Source organism: Salvelinus sp. IW2-2015, linkage group LG2 (assembly GCF_002910315.2).
Source record: "Salvelinus sp. IW2-2015 linkage group LG2, ASM291031v2, whole genome shotgun sequence".
In the NCBI taxonomy this organism is placed as follows: Eukaryota; Metazoa; Chordata; class Actinopteri; order Salmoniformes; family Salmonidae; genus Salvelinus; species Salvelinus sp. IW2-2015.
Window position 1 is genome coordinate 22,536,898 of NC_036839.1, and position 21,251 is coordinate 22,558,148.

The 21,251-nt window shown below is 44.2% G+C and overlaps 1 pseudogene; it reads left to right on the plus strand.

The window, feature by feature from the left end:
* Positions 1 to 21,251, plus strand: part of LOC111977005 (diacylglycerol kinase beta-like) — a 159,324-nt pseudogene that overhangs the window by 99,331 nt on the left and 38,742 nt on the right.

Below are 21,251 nucleotides of genomic sequence, written 5' to 3' on the forward strand. Positions count from 1 at the left end.
GAGTGTAAGGCGCAGTCCAATGAATGTCAACAATCTTTGAGAGTTTAATATTGATGAGGGTTGGAAGTTACAGTGGGGCAAAAAAGTATTTAGTCAGCCACCAATTGTGCAAGTTCTCCCACTTAAAAAGATGAGAGGCCTGTAATTTTCATCATAGGTACACTTCAACTATGACAGACAAAATGAGGGAAAAAAATCCAGAAAATCACATTGTAGGATTTTAGAATTTATTTGCAAATTATGGTGGAAAATAAGATTTTTGTTCACCTACAAACAAGCAAGATTCTGGTCTCCACAGACCTGTTAACTCCTTCTTTAAGAGGCTCCTCTGTCCTCCACTCGTTACCTGTATTAATGGCACCTGTTTGAACTTGTTATCAGTATAAAAGACACCTGTCCACAACCTCAAACAGTCACACTCCAAACTTCACATGGCCGACCAAAGAGCTGTCAAAGGACACCAGAAACAAAATATGTAGACTGCACCAGGCTGGGAAGACTGAATCTGCAATAAGTAAGCAGCTTGGTTTGAGGAAATCAACTGTGGGAGCAATTATTAGGAAATGGAAGACATAAAGACCACTGATAATCTCCCTCGATCTGGGCCCCACGCCAGATCTCACCCCGTGGGGTCAAAATGATCACAAGAACGGTGAGCAAAAATCCCAGAACCACAACGGGGGACCTAGTGAATGACCTGCAGAGACTGGACCAAAGTAACAAAGCCTACCATCAGTAACACACTATGCCGCCAGGGACTCAAATCCTGCAGTGCCAGACGTGTCCCCCTGCTTAACCAGTACATGTCCAGCCCGTCTGAAGTTTGCTAGAGAGCATTTGGATGATCCAGAAGAAGATTGGGAGAATGTCATATGGTCAGATGAAACCAAAATATAACTTTTTGGTAAAAACTCAACTCGTCGTTTGGAGGACAAAGAATGCTGAGTTGCATCCAAAGAACACCATACCTACTGTGAAGCATGGGGTGGAACATATGCTTTGGGGCTGTTTTTCTGCAAAGGACCAGGCGACTGATCCGTGTAAAGAAAGAAATGAATGGCCATGTATCGTGAGATTTTGAGTGAAAACCTCCTTCCATCAGCAAGGGCATTGAAGATGAAACGTGGCTGGGTTTCAGCATGACAATGATCCCAAACACACTGCCGGGCAACGAAGGAGTGGCTTCGTAAGAAGCATTTCAAGGTCCTGGAGTGGCCTAGCCAGTCTCCAGATCTCAACCCCATAGAAAATTTGGAGGGAGTTGAAAGTCCTGTTGCCAGCAACAGCCCCAAAACATCACTGCCCTAGAGGAGATCTGCATGGAGGAATGGGCCAAAATAGCAGCAACAGTGTGTGAAAACCTTGTGAAGACTTACAGAAAACGTTTGACCTCTGTCATTGTCAACAAAGGGTATAACAAAAGTATTGAGATAAACTTTTGTTATTGACCAAATACTTATTTTCCACCATAATTTGCAAATAAATTCATTAAAAATCCTACAATGTGATTTTCTGGATTTTTTCCCTCATTTGTCTGTCATAGTTGAAGTGTACCTATGATGAAAATTACAGGCCTCTCATCTTTTTAAGTGGGAGAACTTGCACAATTTGGTGGCTGACTAAATACTTTTTTGCCCCACTGTATAAGGAAGATAATCCACTATTCACATAACAGTCTGGGTGGTTACGGGGTTTCCTTACATGGAAAACATATTATAGTGTGAGACTGCTGTTGTGTGATTGTTATGTAGGACTTTTATTTGGATTAGCCATTAGCCATTAGCCATTAGCCATTAGTCATTAGTCTGGCTCTTGATAGCTTTACTCATCATATGTATTAACCTATTTTGTTGTTAGCTAATGTTATGCGTGAGTTTGTTAGGGGACACACAGGAGTCGTGGGTGAAGTTTAGCCATGCTTTATTGTAAATACCTGCTGGGCCTCAGCACATGTCATGTCATCAATAAACCCTGATGAAGACAGCTTGCTGTTGAATAAATTATTGCATCTGAGCTACCAGAGTTTGAGGCTTTTCCTTTTCTTTTAATGTCATCAATACATGCCAGTGTGGTGGATCAATCTGATGTCATGACAAATAAGTTGCTATCTTCATTCTCTCCTCGTCTCTTGTATAACTCCTCCATTGTTGGTCATCCTTGCATCACTTACAAAGGCATATTTGTCAGGACAGTGTGGATAGATACATATCTCAGAACTGTATGTAGAGTTGTAAACCAGCCCAAGCTGACCTCATTTGTACGCTGTCCAAATGTATATTTGTCAGGACATTATGGATACATATCTTAATGCGTACAGCCAAAGACAGGCCTAATGTTGTCTGGCTATATAGCATAGCAGACACAGGGTTAATATAGACCCAGACAAATTCTCCAGCGCCGTTACCATGGGCTCCATGGCAACAGCCTCAGTCACCACCAGGCTTTTCGAGTGGCAGATTGAAGCTGAGTGATTTGTTTAGAGAATACAATTAGTTGTTTTGTGTTGATTAAGAGTGATGTCTCCATCCTAATGCAGATGGTCGTTTGGCCCTGTTGTTGATGCGCTTTCTCCAACTAAGCCCACATGCATAAAACATTGTCACGATTTGTCAAGCCTCATGCGGTGAGGTTAAAGGATATTAATGTTTAATGTTGATGTGCAAATGTTTTGTTAAATGTGATACATACGCAGCTCGTGCTGTACCTACAGATTTCCCTGGAGTGCTGGCATGCTTGTGTTGTGCGTCACTAAGGGAGAGTGCAGTTCACTTCAACGACCAGGAGAGAGGGCAGTCTGTCGCACTGTTGTCAACCACCATGTCAGTGATACACACAAATCAAATCAAATTTTAATAGTCACAGGTGCCGAATACAACAGGTGTAGACCTTACAGTGAAATGCTTACTTATGAGCCCCTAACCAACAATGCAGTTAAAAAAAAATGTGAGTAAGAATAAGAAATAAAAGTAACAAGTAATTAAAGAGCAGCAGTAAAATAACAATAGCGAGACTATACACAGGGGGGCACCGGTACAGAGTCAATGTGCGGGGCCAACGGTTAGTTGAGGTAATATGTACATGTAGGTAGAGTTATTAAAGTGACTATGCATAGAGGATAACAACAGAGTAGCAGTGGTGTAAAAGAGGGGGGGGGGGGCAATGTAAATAGTCTGGGTAGCCATTTGATTAGATGTTCAGGAATCTTATGGCTTGGGGGAAGAAGCTGTTTAGAAGCTTCTTAGACCTAGACATGGCGCTCCGCTACCGCTTGCCGTGCGGTAGCAGAGAGAACAGTCTATGACTAGGGAGGCTGGAGTCTTTGACAATTTTTAGGGCCTTCCTCTGACCACCTGGCAGGAAGCTTGGCCCCAGTGATATACTGGGCCGTACACCCACCCTCTGTAGTGCCTTGCGGTCGAAGGCCGAGCAGTTGCCATAGCAGGCAGTGATTTGATTTGATGCAACCAGTCAGGATGCTCTCGATGGTGCAGCTGTAGAACCTTTTGAGGATCTGAGGACCCTTGCCAAATCTTTTCAGTCTTCTGAGGGGGAATAGGTTTTGTTGTACCCTCTTCACGACTGTCTTGGTGTGCTTGGACCAAGTTAGTTTGTTGGTGATGTGGAGCTCTCAACCTGTTCCACTACAGCCCTGTCAATGAGAATGGGGGCGTGCTTGGTCCTCTTTATCCTGTAGTCCACAATCATCTCCTTTGTCTTGGAGATGATTGTGGACTACAGCCGCACACTTTGTGGACTTTGACACAGCCGCACATGATTGTGGACTAACACACACACACACACACACACACACACACACACACACACACACACACACACACACAGGGTGTTTGTGATGTTTGCACTGCAGCTGTTTTTTGGGGGCACATGAAAGCCCCTGTCGACACCTATGTCCTGACCCAGATTAAAGGTTGCTTTGAAGGTGACCCAGACACTCTGTAAGGATGGACACCAGCCACATTAATGCATCTTTCTCGCTTTCTTTCTTTCTATCTCTCTTTCTCTCTCTCTCTCTCTCTTTCTCTCTCTCTCTGTGACTGTGTGTGTGCGTGTGTATGTGTGTATTTACATATTTATGTATTTATGTCTTCCAGGCTCAACTTCTTCCATGATGTCCCTGATTTCCGGGTGCTGGCGTGTGGAGGGGATGGGACAGTGGGATGGATCTTAGACTGTATTGGTGTGTCTCAATTCTATTGGATTAAACTCATGTACTCATGTGATGCAATCCATCAGAATTGCAATCATTATCTTATTGTTATCTGTCCATCTGCAGACAAGGCCAACTTTGCAAAAGATCCCCCTGTGGCTATCCTCCCTCTGGGCACAGGGAACGACCTGGCAAGATGCCTACGCTGGGGCGGAGGTGAGGAGCTGTGTGTGTGTGTGTGTGTGTGTGTGTGTGTGTGTGTGTGTGTGTGTGTGTGTGTGTGTGTGTGTGTGTGTGTACATCGAACGCAGTGAGAGTCTTGTTTTACTTTTTCCTGCTCACTGAAAGCTTCAATCAGCATTATTTTCCCCAATATCCTCACAATGCTCCTGATGTGTCCATGTGGTCCCTAACCCGTCCTCATAGACCTTATATGAAAGTGCTATATAATGCAAAGCAGAGTTCTTATATAATCCCTGTTTGCTTATTGGCTGTGCCTGTTTTTGGGCCAATAGTTGTGACCCTGATTATGACTGACTGCTTGACCTGGCCAGCAGAGCACTTTAGCCAGGCGGCAGGCATATGATGTTATGATGCTTGTAAACTAAATAGACAGATAGTTCCCAGAGGCTTTTTGACCAAGCACAAGTTGAATACATTATGTTCTCGGAAAAATAATTTAAAAAGCAGCTGGATTCTTTGAATTTTTCTGACCAGATGTACAGCTGTACAGTATTAGACAGTAGCTGTGAATGACTTACTGTGTGAGAGCGGTCTTTGTGGAAACATATTGCACATGCTTTTTAATTCCTAGCACAGTAAACCAATCATCTAAATTGTGTTTGGTGACACAATTTCCTATTGATCTCCTATTAAGTGGTAGATGTTATATGACAGATGGTATAGGCCTGTTGTAACTATATGAGGCAGGATTGGGCTGTATGTTAGCCTGTGTGTGTCATGGGTATTGGGATATACTTGTATGCTTTTGCAAACATGAATGAGTATAAGTAGTCTGTGAATTGTTTGTTTAATATTCAGGGTATGAAGTATGCTAATTGACTTCTTACATTACATCATCATTGCTTTCTCCCTCTGTGATTTGGTATAAGTGTGAGCTCAGACTGTTGGAGATCACATGAGGGGGAACAAGTGTCATCACACATGGCCCCTGGCTCTCAGGGGAGGTCACCATGTGAGTAAATTGGAGAGAGGAGAATATTCAGCCTCTCCTGGAGGACAAATAATAGAAGTCGATTTCAGATGTTTCTTTATTATTACAACGAACGTGTTTCAGCGTGATGCCCTCTTCAAAACCCTGGAGCTCCCCATGCGCCTTGTTTAGAGAGGGAGGTAGCAGGTAGTTTTCCTTTCCCTTCAGTCATTATGTGTTAGTAGCACAGGAGGGGGGAACATGTGTCATCACACATTGTCCCTGGCTCTCAGGACGTAAGTGGCAGAGTCCCCTGGTGTTCTCAGTGTGATGGGTCCTCATTATACGCTCACACCCCCATGACAGCCAGTGATATAACACTAACAACGGCCCACCTCTCAGCAGCACTGAGCACAGTCATCATCAGAGTCATTGTGGTTCAGACCCACTGGGTCTCAGACACAGAGGCTCTGGTTACCGGAGCCCGAGATGGGGTTCTATCCCATGGCACAGTGTAATGATGGCTCTATTGTGTAGGCTCATACTGTTTACCAACACTCTCTCAGAGAGGCCCGTCAGTTGGTTGGAGTTCTATTTCGTGGCATTGGACTTATTTACTTGCTCCTCTTCATCCCCTCTGGGACATAAGGCCACAATGAGGACTTTACTGTGTACACTTAAACCATTAGGCTGTTTTGTCATTCACTGTGTGACGACTTCTTAGTTGGTCTGAGAGTGTGGGAGACCTTAGTGTGTGTGATGGCTGTATCTCATTGTGTCCTATGTCTGACTTCTCACCTGTCTCTCTCTCCTTTCCTGTAGGTTATGAAGGAGGCAGTCTTCTGAAGTTCCTGCGGGACATAGAGCACAGCACAGAGATGGTTCTGGACCGATGGAACATCGACATCGTCCCTGTTGACAAGGAGGAGAAGGGAGACCCTGTCCCTAACAGCATCGTCAACAACTACTTCTCCATCGGAGTGGTGCGAGAACAACCCACACCTCTACACATAGACACACTACACACGCAAACAGATGTCCATACATGCACGTGCACACACACACACACACGCACTCTAGTTATTAGTTTCACCAGGAAATGTTCGTTGACATGCAGAACCAATTTTCACCCTCAAATTCTTATCCTTAAAACACACACACTCAATCCTACCTGCCTGGCTCTCCACCATAAGCAGGACATAGCAATGGTCAAATTGTGGTGTAGATATTGGGGGGGGGGGCAGTAGACAGGGGTTCCGGTGGTCCTTCCCAGGAATTGCTTTGACATTTTAATACAAATTTCCTACAATTCTACACAGTATGACATKACTTATTATGCCTATTTTGAGGGGTACATGGGTATTTTTAAAACACAGTATAAGTGGAAGGATAAGTGGAAGGAGAAGTCTTCACCATCTTTTATGAAGGTATTTCAAGGCAAATATTAGGAATAAACAAAAGATGAAGACTGAGTTGTATTATAGTCGGACTTCGACTACCTTATGCTCAGTCCACATGTCCCCCCATCCCCCATGGCAATTTCGCTTATGGGACATAGGCACAGTACTATGCCACAGTATGGGATTGCCTATCCCAGCAGGAGTTAAACAATTTGCAGAATCCCCAGAGGTTTTTAAGCCTCTCAGGCAGGTTAATTACTGTATTTCCCCTTTTAATGGGAAGGAACCAGCATCGCCCTGGTCCCTGTTGCTTAGCAACCATTTATCGCTCTCCTCACGGTCCCACTGTTCAAAACAAATTACCATGGGCATGCCTCAAACGTATTAGACTACAGGGACCAGAAGGACGAGGTCAAATGGGTGCTGTCTCAGTTGTTGTCTTGATGTCGCTCTCAATCAACCCCTGACACTTCAGATGGATGTTTCATATCTCTGTTATTAAATCTACGGTTGCTTAACAGTAAGGTGCCTGCAGCACCTCATTTGAGAAAGCAATCCCTTTTATGGTCTTTCCTCTCTTTATTTTCCTTTGCAGGGAAGCCTTAAAATACACAAACAGACAGGAGTAGACAGTGAGACTTAGTCGAAATGTGATTGGTACATAATATGTCTGGACCAATCACAGGTAGAACAAGGATGAGGGAGGAAGGGGCGAACTTGGCAGGGATACGAGGCACTATTGTGATGTTATGCAACCCGGCCTCCCACTGGTCCCAGGCCTGCCACATATTCAGCAGGTTTCTGCCAAACACATGAATCTACCATCCTGTTACTGCTGTGCTATGAGTACACCCTAGCCTGCTGTACCCATATCTGTTTGTCCTGTATTRCCAACAATGACAATATTGAAAGCAGTTGACTGGGATCAGTACTTTGTCTCATAATGTTCAGCATATTGCTGATCGAATGGAAAGACAAAATGGTTTAATTAGAATGTGGATGTTATTAGCAAACGACCAACCCTCTGACCTTTCTATCTAGACAATGGGTCTTTCTCCACTGTGTAATGCCTGGGTCAGAAGGGCCAGAGGATGCAGGCTAGGGGGTGGCCAGGGGACAATGCCCTCTCTGTGGGATTCAGATGTGGGCCGGGTGGGTGGTAGTGCCAGTGCCAGGATGGTCCAAACTTTGGTTGCAGCCACTGTCTAGCATCTACACTGGCTATACACCATTTCTAAAGAAGTGCTGGCTACATTTAAAACTGTTATTGATGATATAACAGTGATTTACAGTCCATTTACATTCTAATATATCTCAATTCTGTGTTCCTGAGAGGACCTTTTAAGCTCAAATTGATCCCTTCGAAGGATTCTGTATTTATGTAATCCACTATGCCCAATGCCATTCCCATGTTGTTGATGGCGCTTTTGGTCTGCTGTAGGCTAGTCCTAGCTCTCTGCCCTGATCTAATGCGGCATGGCATGGCCCTGTAACAGGGCAACAGATCTCATCTCCATGGCTTCAGTTGCCAGGGACAGATGGCTGCATATCTGTGCACCAATGACACCTGGGCAAACGAGCGCTGGCGCGATGACTCACGCCATATCATGATGTAATCATTAGCAGCCCCGAATCAGGTTCAATGTCCATATCCATATTGGGGCATCACTTCCTGCCATCACAGTCACAGACCTTCCCCTCCCGGGACAGGGATTGGGTTGCCATGGTGTTGGCGCTCTCAAGGCCAATTTTCGAATCTCAACTGTCATCTGTTTCTTGTTGCAGTGAGTTAATTGTGGATGACGTGGTAGCCATATTGACTGTCACTAAGAGAATGCTCTAGGCTAGAGATAAAGATGTGTTTTGTGGTATTGCTAATTTGTTCTCTGCCTCAGATTACTTTGTATTGYTTTTGGGCATCAGTGCTCTGCACTAAGTACACACTTAAACTTGATCATATTAAATAACAAACAAAATCTAACAAAATCATACAACATACATCCTAAGAAGAGTCAACCATAAATCCATATTGAGAAGAGCTTCATATAAAATCCTTCTCTGGTCACTGTCAAACTTTAGTCTGAATACAATGACACAGACTGAAGCTTGTCTACAGGAAACTAACTCTTTGACAAGACGGCTTCATGTTAGCCATTCTGGATCTATTTCACCATACAGACACTACATTAACATTAACCCTCAGTCATTACTGTAACCCTAACCCTAACACACTGATCAGATGGGAGAGGAGTCTGTCTGCATGTACATATGGCAGGCACCTTGGGTTTCAACCCCAAATCCTAAGCCTCACTTCAATCCCACATCCCCATATTGCATTCCAAGACTTCCTTCCATACCTTGCCTTGCTCTCTTAGAACCCCTGTAATTCAAACAATTCAGCCCCACTTCAGTCTCACATCCCCACGGAAATCCCCAAGACTTCCCTCCCTGCCGTGCCTTTACAGTATGTATTAGGCACTCCATATAATCCTATAATGTATTACATCCCTGCACCCTGAGTGATCCCGTTCCCAACCCTCACCCTGAAAATAATCTGTGTGAGGAATTAGTGAGAGGGAAATCACACCATGTCAGCAGCCATTAAAGAAGCCACCTCACCCCTTCCTCACCCCAGCSCCTTAGCTTGAGGAAGCCGATCTCTCCAGGGTGCGAGAGAACGATGAAACGGGTCCTGCCATCAACAAGCTATCTGCTCTCCAAGCGTGGCTCTATGCCTAGCTATGAGAAGTGGAGATTGCCTGGGACTGGCTCTGACCCTTCTACCATGTAAAGCTCTCTGGCGCTCTAGCTATGTGTTAGCTATAGCTACTTACCCACCGTGTTACTCTGTGGTCTGTGGATCCAATCCACAGTGACCTGTCCTGTGTGTCGACAGCAGGGTGTGTAGTGCTTGCTCAGGGGACAGCCAAGCCAGGCCTCTAGGGAGGGTAGAGGGAAGTGAAGGTTAGACTGAGGGGATAAAGATGGGAGAGAGAGAGAGGTGCGGGGGGAGGAGTAGTGCTGGCAACACCAAAGGTCAGGGGAAGTATCAGTGACAGGAAGTTAGCGTCTGCCAGGTTCAGACCAGGTTACCGCGGTAATGAATGACAGTGCTGAGTGACACCTGGCTGGTTCTTAAAGATAGGGAGGGAAACAACCCCCCCCCACCCCGTACTCTTCTCTCTGYCTGTCGGAACACACATGCACTCACACAGATACACATCATAGGTACTGTACACATCATACACAAATATACAGTATAAACCCTTTTACAAATGAACCCACATATTCACACAAACTATTTGTCTCCCTTTCGCACACACACACACACACGCACACACACACACAAACACACAAAGATACTGTATATAAGCGGCATGCATTGCTTACATAATAACACAATTCTCTCAGGAACAGGTCCCCAGCGAGTCGCGTTAGCACCTGCTACCTACAGCTATGATGACAGGGGCACAGATGGACTCCACACAGGCACAGTGGCACAGCAGCTTGCTACAATAGGCTCACTATGACCCTGTATGGGCATTCAGATCTAGAGCTCCGGTTCCGTTTGACCATCCTAATTTATCTTATTCAAAAGCAATTTCAATGGAAATTCTCAATTTAGAATTTAGTCCAGGCCTTGGCTTAATCTGTATCCAGGAAACCAACCAATAATAGTTTTGTAGAGCTGTATTTGTGTGATGCCCCTAAACCAATGGGTGACTGGACTGGATGGATGGCTTTGAAGTATGTCCCAGTGCTGCAGAATGGGGTGAGGGTTGACGTGGGGAGGTAGGGGTGAGGGTTGACGTGGGGAGGTAGGGGTGAGGGTTGACAGGGGGGAGATAGGGGTGAGGGTTGAGAGGGGGGGATAGGGGTGACACCCACTTTTCCCCAGATCACACTTTGATGTTCCCGAAAGGGCACCAACCAAAATGGGTTGAAAAAGCAACCTATTTCTCCCTCTATCTGGGCGCTGTGATAGAAATGGTTCTGAGGTGACATTTATTTCCAGCAAGTGATTTGTTTGTTTGTCCACTCCCCATCCTCCCTCACGCCCCCACCATGTGCCAAACATCAAATGGCAAGATCAAAACAACCTTCGTCACACAGAGTCAACTATGGTGGATAGCAAATGTCACATATTTACAGCGACAGTATTTGGGGACAGTATAGGCTACTGGCCGGTGCTTGCTCTAGGAGCACTGGACACAATCCAGTGTCACATATAGTTGCTATTTGTTGTGTTTTCGKAGGCTGTTGTGATACTGTGACACTGCGAGTCACATTAAGGTCTTGCCCTAGATACAGGACATGCAGTCCTTCAATAAAACAAATGTCATGATTTCTTTCCCACCTCTCTCCCTCCCTTTTTTAAACATGGCTCAAGGCCCAGAGGTTAACAACAAACCAACTCCCTGCATCCACCTATGTTCTAATCACTATGCCTAGTATTTGGCGTATGGTGTGTGGTTTTCATCCAGACCTCCAATAACAACTGTCCCCCCAGGTTCCAGTTTAAATGCATCCCATATTCACAGCCAAAGAGCCAGACCAAGTGGGCAGGTGCAGAGCTATTTTGGGACCCACTAGTTGATGATGTTGTGGGACGTGTTAAGTTTGAAGGAGGGAGAGCCCTGGAGATGACACAGGCTCCAAAGGATAGTGAGAGGAGGGTGAGGGTGATGCGGCGTGCCTTACCCCAAACCTTCCAATCTTTTCCGGTCTCCTCTCTGGCGACCGCTGAAACACCTGCACAGGCGGGCAGGAATCCAACCAATGYCCCAACAACCGATGGTTGGTCTCTCTGAAGGGCTCCATGTCCGTTTCCTATTAGTGCCATGACCTGTGCCAGGCTGAATGGCGACCTGAACCCTGGTCCCTAGGGCAGTGGCTGGCACACAGGGGTCTGGTCCCACTTCCTCCTTCTGTCCCGTGTGGTGGGAAAGGAAAGGGAAGGAGGGAGAGAGGGGAGAGTGAGAGAGAGAGGGACCTGCTGACTGCAGGATGTGGTAGTGTTGAGCTGCCTGCCAGTCAGCATTCGACTGCCTGCCTGCCTCCAGTCTAAATATAGGAGCAGATCTGTTACAATGACAGGTCTGATTTGTCAATTATTCCCTCCTTCATTCTCTATGGCTTTCTCTCTCGCTCTCTCTCTCTATTGCTCTCTGGATCTCTCCCTCGTCTTTTCTCTGGCAATATCTCTTTCTCTCTCTCTGTCTCTCTACCTCTCTCTTCTTCCACTTCTCTCTCTCTCTTTTGACATTCTGTCTTTGCTTTAATCATTCTTTGTGTTAGCAGAATGTGCTCTAGTTTCAATTTCAGCAATGTCGTCAAGACAACATCAGTGACTGATGACAGGGACTTTTTTCCATTGTTGAGAATAGGTTTGACCTGATGGCCTTTCCAAAGGTTCGTTGTCCATTTATTTCTATGAGCAGATCAAAATGCCAAAAATAATTGCCATCTTCATTGCAGTCTAGTAACCATTCTCATAGCCACCATCATCACCATCACCACAACTGGTAGGAAGCCAGCTGTCTGTCTTTCAGGACATGACGTCCATCGCCGCATTGACCATTTCCTCCATACCCCATCTTCTCTGCCTGTCCATTACCGGATAACCTCTCCTTACCATCTAGTAAAATCACTTATTCATCTTCATGCTTTTTATCCTATAGTACAAAGTCACCATCTCTCACTCTGTGCTCTGTCCACCACACAAGACTAATATGAGTGAGATCACCCTGCCCTCAGGCCTCAGATCATGACAGAGCTAAGACGGGCTCTGGAGAACACAAACACCCATACCCCATATTTATAAGTGGGGTCATTCCTAGTGTTGGAGCCATTTGACTGATTACGTTGACCCCCTACCCCCAGAGGTAATCCAGGGCTGGGGTCAAACACACAACACAGGGGGTAAGCAGGGCAGGGGGATAGGTGGTGACTTTTTGTCCCTGTTATTATCCCTAGCGCAGTCCTAGGACCACATAGGCACAGGATCACAAGCACAAAGGTGATGCCCCAGTAGTAGCTTAAAACTGCTCTATGTCTCCCACTATAGGATGCGTCCATCGCTCATCGCTTCCACTTGATGAGAGAGAAGCACCCAGAGAAATTCAACAGCAGGTGAGAGATTGATATAGACTTTGTTTCACTTAACTTAAGGTGTATTGGTGTCCCTGTGTTGTCTCAAGCTGCTACTGACACAGTGAATGGTCACTACTCATTAGCTGCTCTCAACTTCCATCAACCAGATAGAGTCCCTCCATGCTGTGAAAACCTATAGCATATTTGAAGAAATCAATGGTCAGGRAAAACCCTGCCTGCTTAGTGACATCAATAGATTGGCATTGCCTGGCTTCTGTCTATGATGGTAATGGAAACTAGCTAACTGATTTGTGACGTAAAGAAGGGATCCATGCAGCCAAAGTACAGTGTCTATGCTAACTGACTAGCTGGCTGGCTGGCCGGTCCTTACTACCATTTTGAGTCCTGTTCTGATGCAATGGCTGTGAAATTTTGTACATGGGTCAAACATTTATGGAAGTAGTTATACACACCGGGTTGTACACGATTTGTAAAAAAATATTTGATTTTACTGAGGCATTTCTGACATTTTGCATGGTAATATGCAATGATTTTGTCCAATTTGTAAATGTGGGGCTGCAGGTAGCCTAGTGGTTAGAGCATTGAGCCAGTACCCGAAAGGTACTGAGCTGACAAGGTAAAAGATATCTGTCGTTCTGCCCCTGAACAAGGCCGGTCCCACTGTTCCCCAGTAGGCCATCATTCTAAATAATAATTTGTTCTTAATAACTGACTTGCCTAGTTAAAAACGTTTTTTTTAATTAAATGTGTGATGATAGGTTGAAATTGCAAGCCCTTTTTTTGTACTGTAGTGATCGGTCAGTTTTATGCAATAATATTGCAGGCAGATCGCTCAAGAGTGACTTCAGTGGGAAATGCCTTCAAAACCGGACACTAGGGGCAACAGTGAGCGCTATTACCAGCAAGTAGGCTTGGGTTTWRCTAGGGCGATGTGGATCAGAAGATTTTTGTTGTTATTTTTTTTAACCCTATCCCAAACCTTAACCGTTACCTTAACCATTTGGAATGAGTGCCTAAACKTTWTGTTTTAACCCTATCCAAAACCTTAACCCTYAACCTTCTAAATTTGACGTTTGAAGCAACTTAGAAATGTGACTTTTGGAGTAACGGAATAATACTGAGTAGGAGGAGTCAACCCAGGGTGTCAAAAACACTTAGAAGTTTGACATTTGGAGCAACGTGGATAAATGTCTCATTCTGCAGTGAGACTGTGAGAGCTTGTTGCTGATTTAACTGTTTTATGCAGTAATAGTGCAGTGATTGGTCAAATTTACAAGTCCTCACAGAATCACAAAATCCTGAAGGGACTGAATATTGTCCATTGAATTCCTTGCCAGTCAGTCCTTGTGTAATACAAATGCTCATATTAGAAGCAGTCGGACTCCACGCAACTCTTCCTACCAGTCAAATGAATGACATGAATCATTTAGAACACCAGCTCCAGCTCTGGCCTTCAACTTTCCTTGCATAATGTTTTTTTTTACTTTTTATGATTACGTCACATTATAGTATATTTAATCAAAGGGTTATTTTCCTTACGACAGACAGACAGACATTATGACTAAATGCTGCCTGTCAATGTCAGTTCACACAATGGAGGCTTGCTTCACATGACGGAGGTAGATTCAGGGTTGCAGGTGTGATTGCAGGGTACAGTGAACATCTTAGGCTTTGAGCTCCAATATGCAGGACTAAGTGAAATAAAATAATGAAAATGGTCGTAAAAAACAACAATAGAAATAATACTATATACAATGCATTCGGAAAGTATTCCGACCCCTTCACTTTTTCCACATTTKGYCATGTTACAGMTTTATTCTAAAATGTATTAAATAAATGTTATTCCTCATCAATCTACACACTATACCCCTTAAGGACAAAGTGTAAACAAGTTTTTAGAATTTCTTTCAAATTTATAAAAAATAAAAAACAGAAAAACCTTATTTACATAAGTATTCAGACCATTCGCTRTGTGACTCGAAATTGAGCTCAGGTGCATCCTGTTTCTATTGATCATCCTTGAGAAATCAGCCAGTTGAAATCATGAATCAGCTGGCATAATTTTTATGGATATATAGAAAGAAATGAAAATGGAAAAAAACGTCAAACGAAACGAAGTGCAGCTAGCTCCTCTGAACAACAGTGTCCTGACGAGTCAGCACATTTTCGATGCCAGGTGAAATTGCACCACATTAGCTCATTGTTATGGATGTATCCAAATACATGTCACTAAAAAACAGCTGAAACAAATGCAAATGCTGCTACTTTGCTGTTATTCTGGCTGYAATTTTTCATGTGACTGTAAGTTAGCCTTAGTTGGCTAGCTAGCAAGCAAGGGATAAGAATGTTGCCAGCCAGTATGACAGTGGAACATTGAGAATGAACGACTGGGACACGTCTCTGGCAACCGAACCGATAGAACGAACAACCAGTCGGCTTGGGTAGCAACCCTAGATTTGGGTCGGGGCTATATATTTTGGAAGGATGAAATAGTATGAATAAATTCAGAAAATAACGTTTTTAATGAAAACATGTCAATCATTATTCGAATATGTTGGTAACCAGTTGTATAAAAGTCACTCAAAGCCGGTGTTTGGAGGATATATTGGTACGGTTTGCCAGCCCTCCACTTCGTCTCGGGCCTAACAACATCCATGCCGATATATCCTCCAAACACCGGCTTCTCGGGCATTATCACTTAAATAACAACTGTGGCAAAGATGAATAAATAAATGTCCATTTGGTGGAGGCAGAGTAAAGACTGTTGAGGAGGTGGGGGGAATGACCATAGGGGGACAGCAGGCATAGACCAGTTGAGTGAAATAAAAACAATACAAATTTTAATAAAAAAAATTATGATATACATATTAACAACTGCAACAGTGATGAATGGGGGGGGTGGAGCAGCAGGAGAAAGATTGTAGTTGACTATCACTACGGTGTCCGTGTGGTTAGACCATTTCAGCCTCTCTGAGATGTGTACGCAGAGGAATTTAAAGTGATTGACCATCTTCGGTGGCCCCGTTGATGAGGATGGGGGCAGCCTGGCTCCTCCTGAAGTCCATAATCAGCTCCTTTGTTTTGCTAACGTTGAGGGAGAGGTTGTTTATCTGCACCAAACCGTCAGAGAGAGAGAAGAGAGACCACTGTGACTGACCCAAAATTAAGGAAAGCTTTGACTATGTACAGACTCAGTGAGCATAGCTTTGCTATTGAAAAAGGTCGCCGTAGGCAGACCTGGCTCTCAAGAGAAGACAGGCTATGTGACACTGCCCACAAATGACATGGAAACTGAGCTGCACTTCCTAACCTCCTGCCAAGTTTATGACCATATTAGAGACACATAATCCCTCTTACACAGACCCACAAAGAATTCGAAAAACAAATCCAAATTTTATAAACTCCCATATCTATTGGGAGAAAAGGCAATGTAACATGTTTTCCATGCCAATAAAGCCCCTAAGAGAGAGATTCCCTGACTGACTGAGGTGAAGCTGTCATCTCTATTTAAGAAAGGGAACACAAGTGTAAGAACCAAATCACAGTTCTCAACTCAATTATGTCTTCAAATTGCAGCAAAGAGGGAAAGAGGAACATTTTGGGAGGTTGATGGGCTTAATGGCAGCAACAGTGATGTCATGATGTCTCGATGTGTGACTGAACGGTACTGAATGTTACTAAATACCTTGTGGATTTTTTTTATAAAGACGTTTCTCAGAACTGGATTGTCCCCACCCCGTCACACACATACACCTCCCCAGTGGTCTTTTACAGTGCATCGTAACTCCTTTGATGTTCATCTCTTTCATTTCCAGTCTTTGCTTGTCTTTACCCCCCCCCCCCCCCCCGATGCCTCTCTACTCACTGATTCTTCCATTGAGATGCACAGTAAAAACCACACATAACATAGCCCAAAGCTGGATGGGCTTTTGAGAATGCAGTTGGAAGAGTATGGCGGGGTGGGGGGGGGGGGTTGCGCGCACAGTGGCTGGTTCAAAGAGGGCTGTGTGTACTGGCTGGTTCAGGAGAGGTGAGTGGAGAACTAATGCCTGTATAGCTGCTACTGCTGCTGCTGCCAGTGAGCCTGGCAGACTGTTTGGAACTGATCTACATGGCACTCGGTGGGGTGCTTTACACAACCGAAAGTGTATGGGTGCGTGCTTATGTGTACTTGTGTGTGTACCTACGTGCATGTGTCTGTCGGTGAGTTGGTAGGTATGTGGGACATATAAACTAGGCCAACGCTGAACCTTTACCTTGGCGACTAGGGAATGTTCTTTTACTTTGTCTTTGTTGTGGTGTTCAGTGAAGTATGTGTCAGCAGGTGGTCTGTGACTGAGAGGGACAGTGACTGATTTAGAGTCCTATCTCCCTGTTGCAGCTCTTCATGTTGTATCTATGACACACACACACACATGGGTGCTTCTGTTGTTGTTTACCACTGTGGCTAATTAGCCATATGTAGGCTAGTCCATGTATGGAAGTTCTAAAGAAGGAGGGGGGCAGCTTGTCACCAGTTTGAAACATAATAATTAATGCGCAAGACAAGACTTAAGTCTCAGACCTAGATTTCCTTTCCCCATTCATCCAAAGACACGTGGCAGAACGACAGGAGGTAGAACGATGGTTGAAAAAGACAGGCAGAGATATTACAGCATACCTCAGGTTAATCAGAATATTGTCTTAAAACTGTTGTGAACTGCCACAGATTGATAGCCTGGACCCAGATCTGTTTGTGCTGTCTTGGCACTTAGGTGCCTTACAGATTGAGAGCCAGAGAATCAGTGGATAAAGAGATATGTTCAGGACACATTCTAGTCTTTATTTCAGTTCTATTCTAATTTTAGAAATAAAATAAAATCTACTTCTGCATGGGGAGTTGTGTTTTATTTAATGTGGCTTGATTATTGCTACAATTCCAGTCAGTGGGTTACCAAGTCAAACATTATATTTATGCTGTTCCCAAATGCCACTGGACCTAAGAAAAGGAGAGCGGTTGCCATGGAGTTAACCTGCTGACAGAATGGCGGGTTATCATGATTGTTATTTTGTCACATTGTAAAACTATTTAACAGAAGATAGACACTGTCTGGGCATCCCAATTGGTACCCTATTCTAGTGCACTACTTGTGACCCGGGCCCATAGGGTTCTGAAACTATTCCCCAGAATATCAACACTGTGATGCTGTTGACTCTGTGACTGACTGACTTTCTGTCTGTGCCATTTGGCTGGCGTTACCATTGACACAGAGACAATGGTAACACTACTGGCCAAGGATGTTTGCAACAAGGCTGTAAAACATCAACTTTGGTTTGTAAAACTTAATCAATCTGGGGCTTTTTTGGTGCAGGACAGTGGCTCTATATCTAGAGATGATTAGACTACCAGGCACTTTGGTCTCCCATTACTGTGGGAGCCAGAGAGAGAGAGGGGACTGGTGAGAAAATATCACTCAATGAGTGACCTTTGACATGGCTGAATTCAGAGAGTGAGTGGCCTAATGGACTACATGCCTGAGTGCTTTGTTGTGCTCCATGTCACACACAAACACACACACACTCACACACATACGGCCCCTCTCCCCACTGTGTGAGATCTGACAGCTTAGCCAGCGGAGGATCCATCAGCATGTGTAAGCACCAGTAGCACCAGTAGCCAGACCACAGGGAGCATGGAACCTTGGTGCTAATGACCACAGAGACATAGCATAATTGAATGGGGTGCGTGTGTGTGTGCGTGCGTGCGTGCGTGCGTGCGTGCGTGCGTGCGTGCGTGTGTGTGTGGCCCCAGGGGGAAGGGGTGGAGAGGAAGTTTTAGATTAGTGTCAGATTTCCCTGTGAGAAAAAAGTTAAACATCTCTTGATGCTTTTGTTGGTCTCATTACAATGACACTGTAGGGTCTTGGTTAAGTCCAATGGACAAACGGTTTCCCAATGGTTTCCCAGCGGTAACAATGCAGATTAGAAGAGAGGCAGGGCGTCTAGGCTGCATTTAGTCAAAGAATGTAACAAAAGACCGAGYCTCACCTTTGACATTATGATATATTATATTTCACTCTTACAATTCAGGCACCATAGAAAGAGGAGGGGGCAGGGGCTTTGTCAGGAATTGTGAATGACACCCACCCAGGTGTGAGAATGGAACACTCCTGGCCAGAATGGGCTAATGGGACTCCTCCTTCTCTAGGGGAGAAGATCTTTATTCCTTTATTCATCCCTTTACAGTCAATATGTAGTAGACTACAATAGACTTTTGTTGGGCACTACCAAGAGCATTCACAGTCTGAGCACAGAGCACTGACCTGGATCTGTGCTGCTGTACCAGCTGCTGTCAATATGAATTATTCTCAAGCTAATCGGGGCATTGCTTCATTATTTTCACATTGATGAATCAAGTTCAATCAATGCATTCTGCTTGGCTTTGTGTGTGATGAGCAGAAAGAGACTCTGTCTATAGCAACGGTCATCAAAATTGTTACGTTTACAACATATAGGTTTTATATATATATATACTGTGGGGCAAAAAAGTATTTAGTCAGCCACCAATTGTGCAAGTTCTCCCACTTAAAAAGATGAGAGAGGCCTGTAATTTTCCTCATAGGTACACTTCAACTATGACAGACAAAATTAGGAAAAAAATCCAGAAAATCACATTGTAGGATTTTTTATGAATTTATTTGCAAATTATGGTGGAAAATAAGTATTTGGTCACCTACAAACAAGCAAGATTTCTGGCTCTCACAGACCTGTAACTTCTTCTTTAAGAGGCTCCTCTGTCCTCCACTCGTTACCTGTATTAATGGCACCTGTTTGAACTTGTTATCAGTATAAAAGACACCTGTCCACAACCTCAAACAGTCACACTCCAAACTCCACTATGGCCAAGACCAAAGAGCTGTCAAAGGACACCAGAAACAAAATTGTAGACCTGCACCAGGCTGGGAAGACTGAATCTGCAATAGGTAAGCAGCTTGGTTTGAAGAAATCGACTGTGGGAGCAATTATTAGGAAATGGAAGACATACAAGACCACTGATAATCTCCCTCGATCTGGGGCTCCACGCAAGATCTCACCCCGTGGGGTCAAAATATATCATTAATGCAACAGTTGGACAATATATGAAGATACTCCAAATGTTTAGAATGTTTAAAATCCATCAGATATTGACTGAATTATAGCACATAAAACATTTTACTGGCACAGACAAATAATTCATGGAGTTCAGGGATTTATGTGAGAATTAAGGTATTCAATTTATTGTAACATTTCTTAGAAGGCACTCATTCAGTGCATTCAGAAAGTATTCAGACCCTTTCCCTTTTTCCACATTTTGTTACGTTACAACCTTATTCTAAAATTGATGAAATAAAACATTTTCCTCATTAATCTATATACAATACCCTATAATGTCAAAGCAAACAAGACATTTTTGCAAATGTATTTAAAAATAAAAATAGAAATTCCTTATTTAAATAAGTATTCAGACCCTTCGCAATGACACTCAAAATTAATCTCAYGTGCATCCTGTTTCCATTGATCATTCTTGAGATGTTTCTACAACTTGATTGCAGTCCACCTGTGGTAAATTCAATTGATTTGGAAATGCACACACCGGTCTATATAAGGTTCCGTTGACTGTGCATGTCAAAGCAAAAACCAAGCTATGAGGTCGAAGGAATTGTCCATAGAGCTCGGAGAGAGGATTGTGTCGAGGGACAGATCTGTGGAGGTGTACCAAAAAATGTCTGCAGCATTGAAGGTCCCCAAGAACACAGTGGCCTCCATCGTTCTTAAATGGAAGACGTTTGAAACCCCCAAGACTGTTCCTAGAGCTGGCCACCCGGCCWAACTGAGCAATCGGGGGAGAAGGGCCTTGGTCAGGTAGGTGACCCGATGGTCACTCTGACAGAGCTCCAGAGTTCCTCTGTGGAGATGAGAGAATCTTCCAGAAGGACAACCATCTCTGCAGCACTTCACCAATCAGGCCTAATATGGTAGAGTGGCCAGATGGAAACCACTCCTCAGTAAAAGCCAAAAGGCTCATAATGGACTCTCAGACCATGAGAAACAACATTCTCTGGTCTGTTGAAACCAAGATTGAATTATTTGGCCTGAATGCCAAGCGTCACTTCTGGAGGTAACCTGGCACCATCCCTACGGTGAAGCGTGGTGGTGGCAGTATCATGCTGTGGGGATGTTTTTCAGCAGCAGGAACTGGGAGACTAGTCAGGATTGTGTGAAAGATGAACGGGGCAAAGTACAGAGAGATCCATGATGAAAACCTTCTCCAAATCCTTCAGGACCTCAGACTGGAGCAAAGGTTCACCTTCTAACAGGACAATTTTTGAAAAATGTTTTATTTAACCTTTATTTAACTAGGCAAGTTAGTTAAGAAAAAAATCGTATTTACAATGAC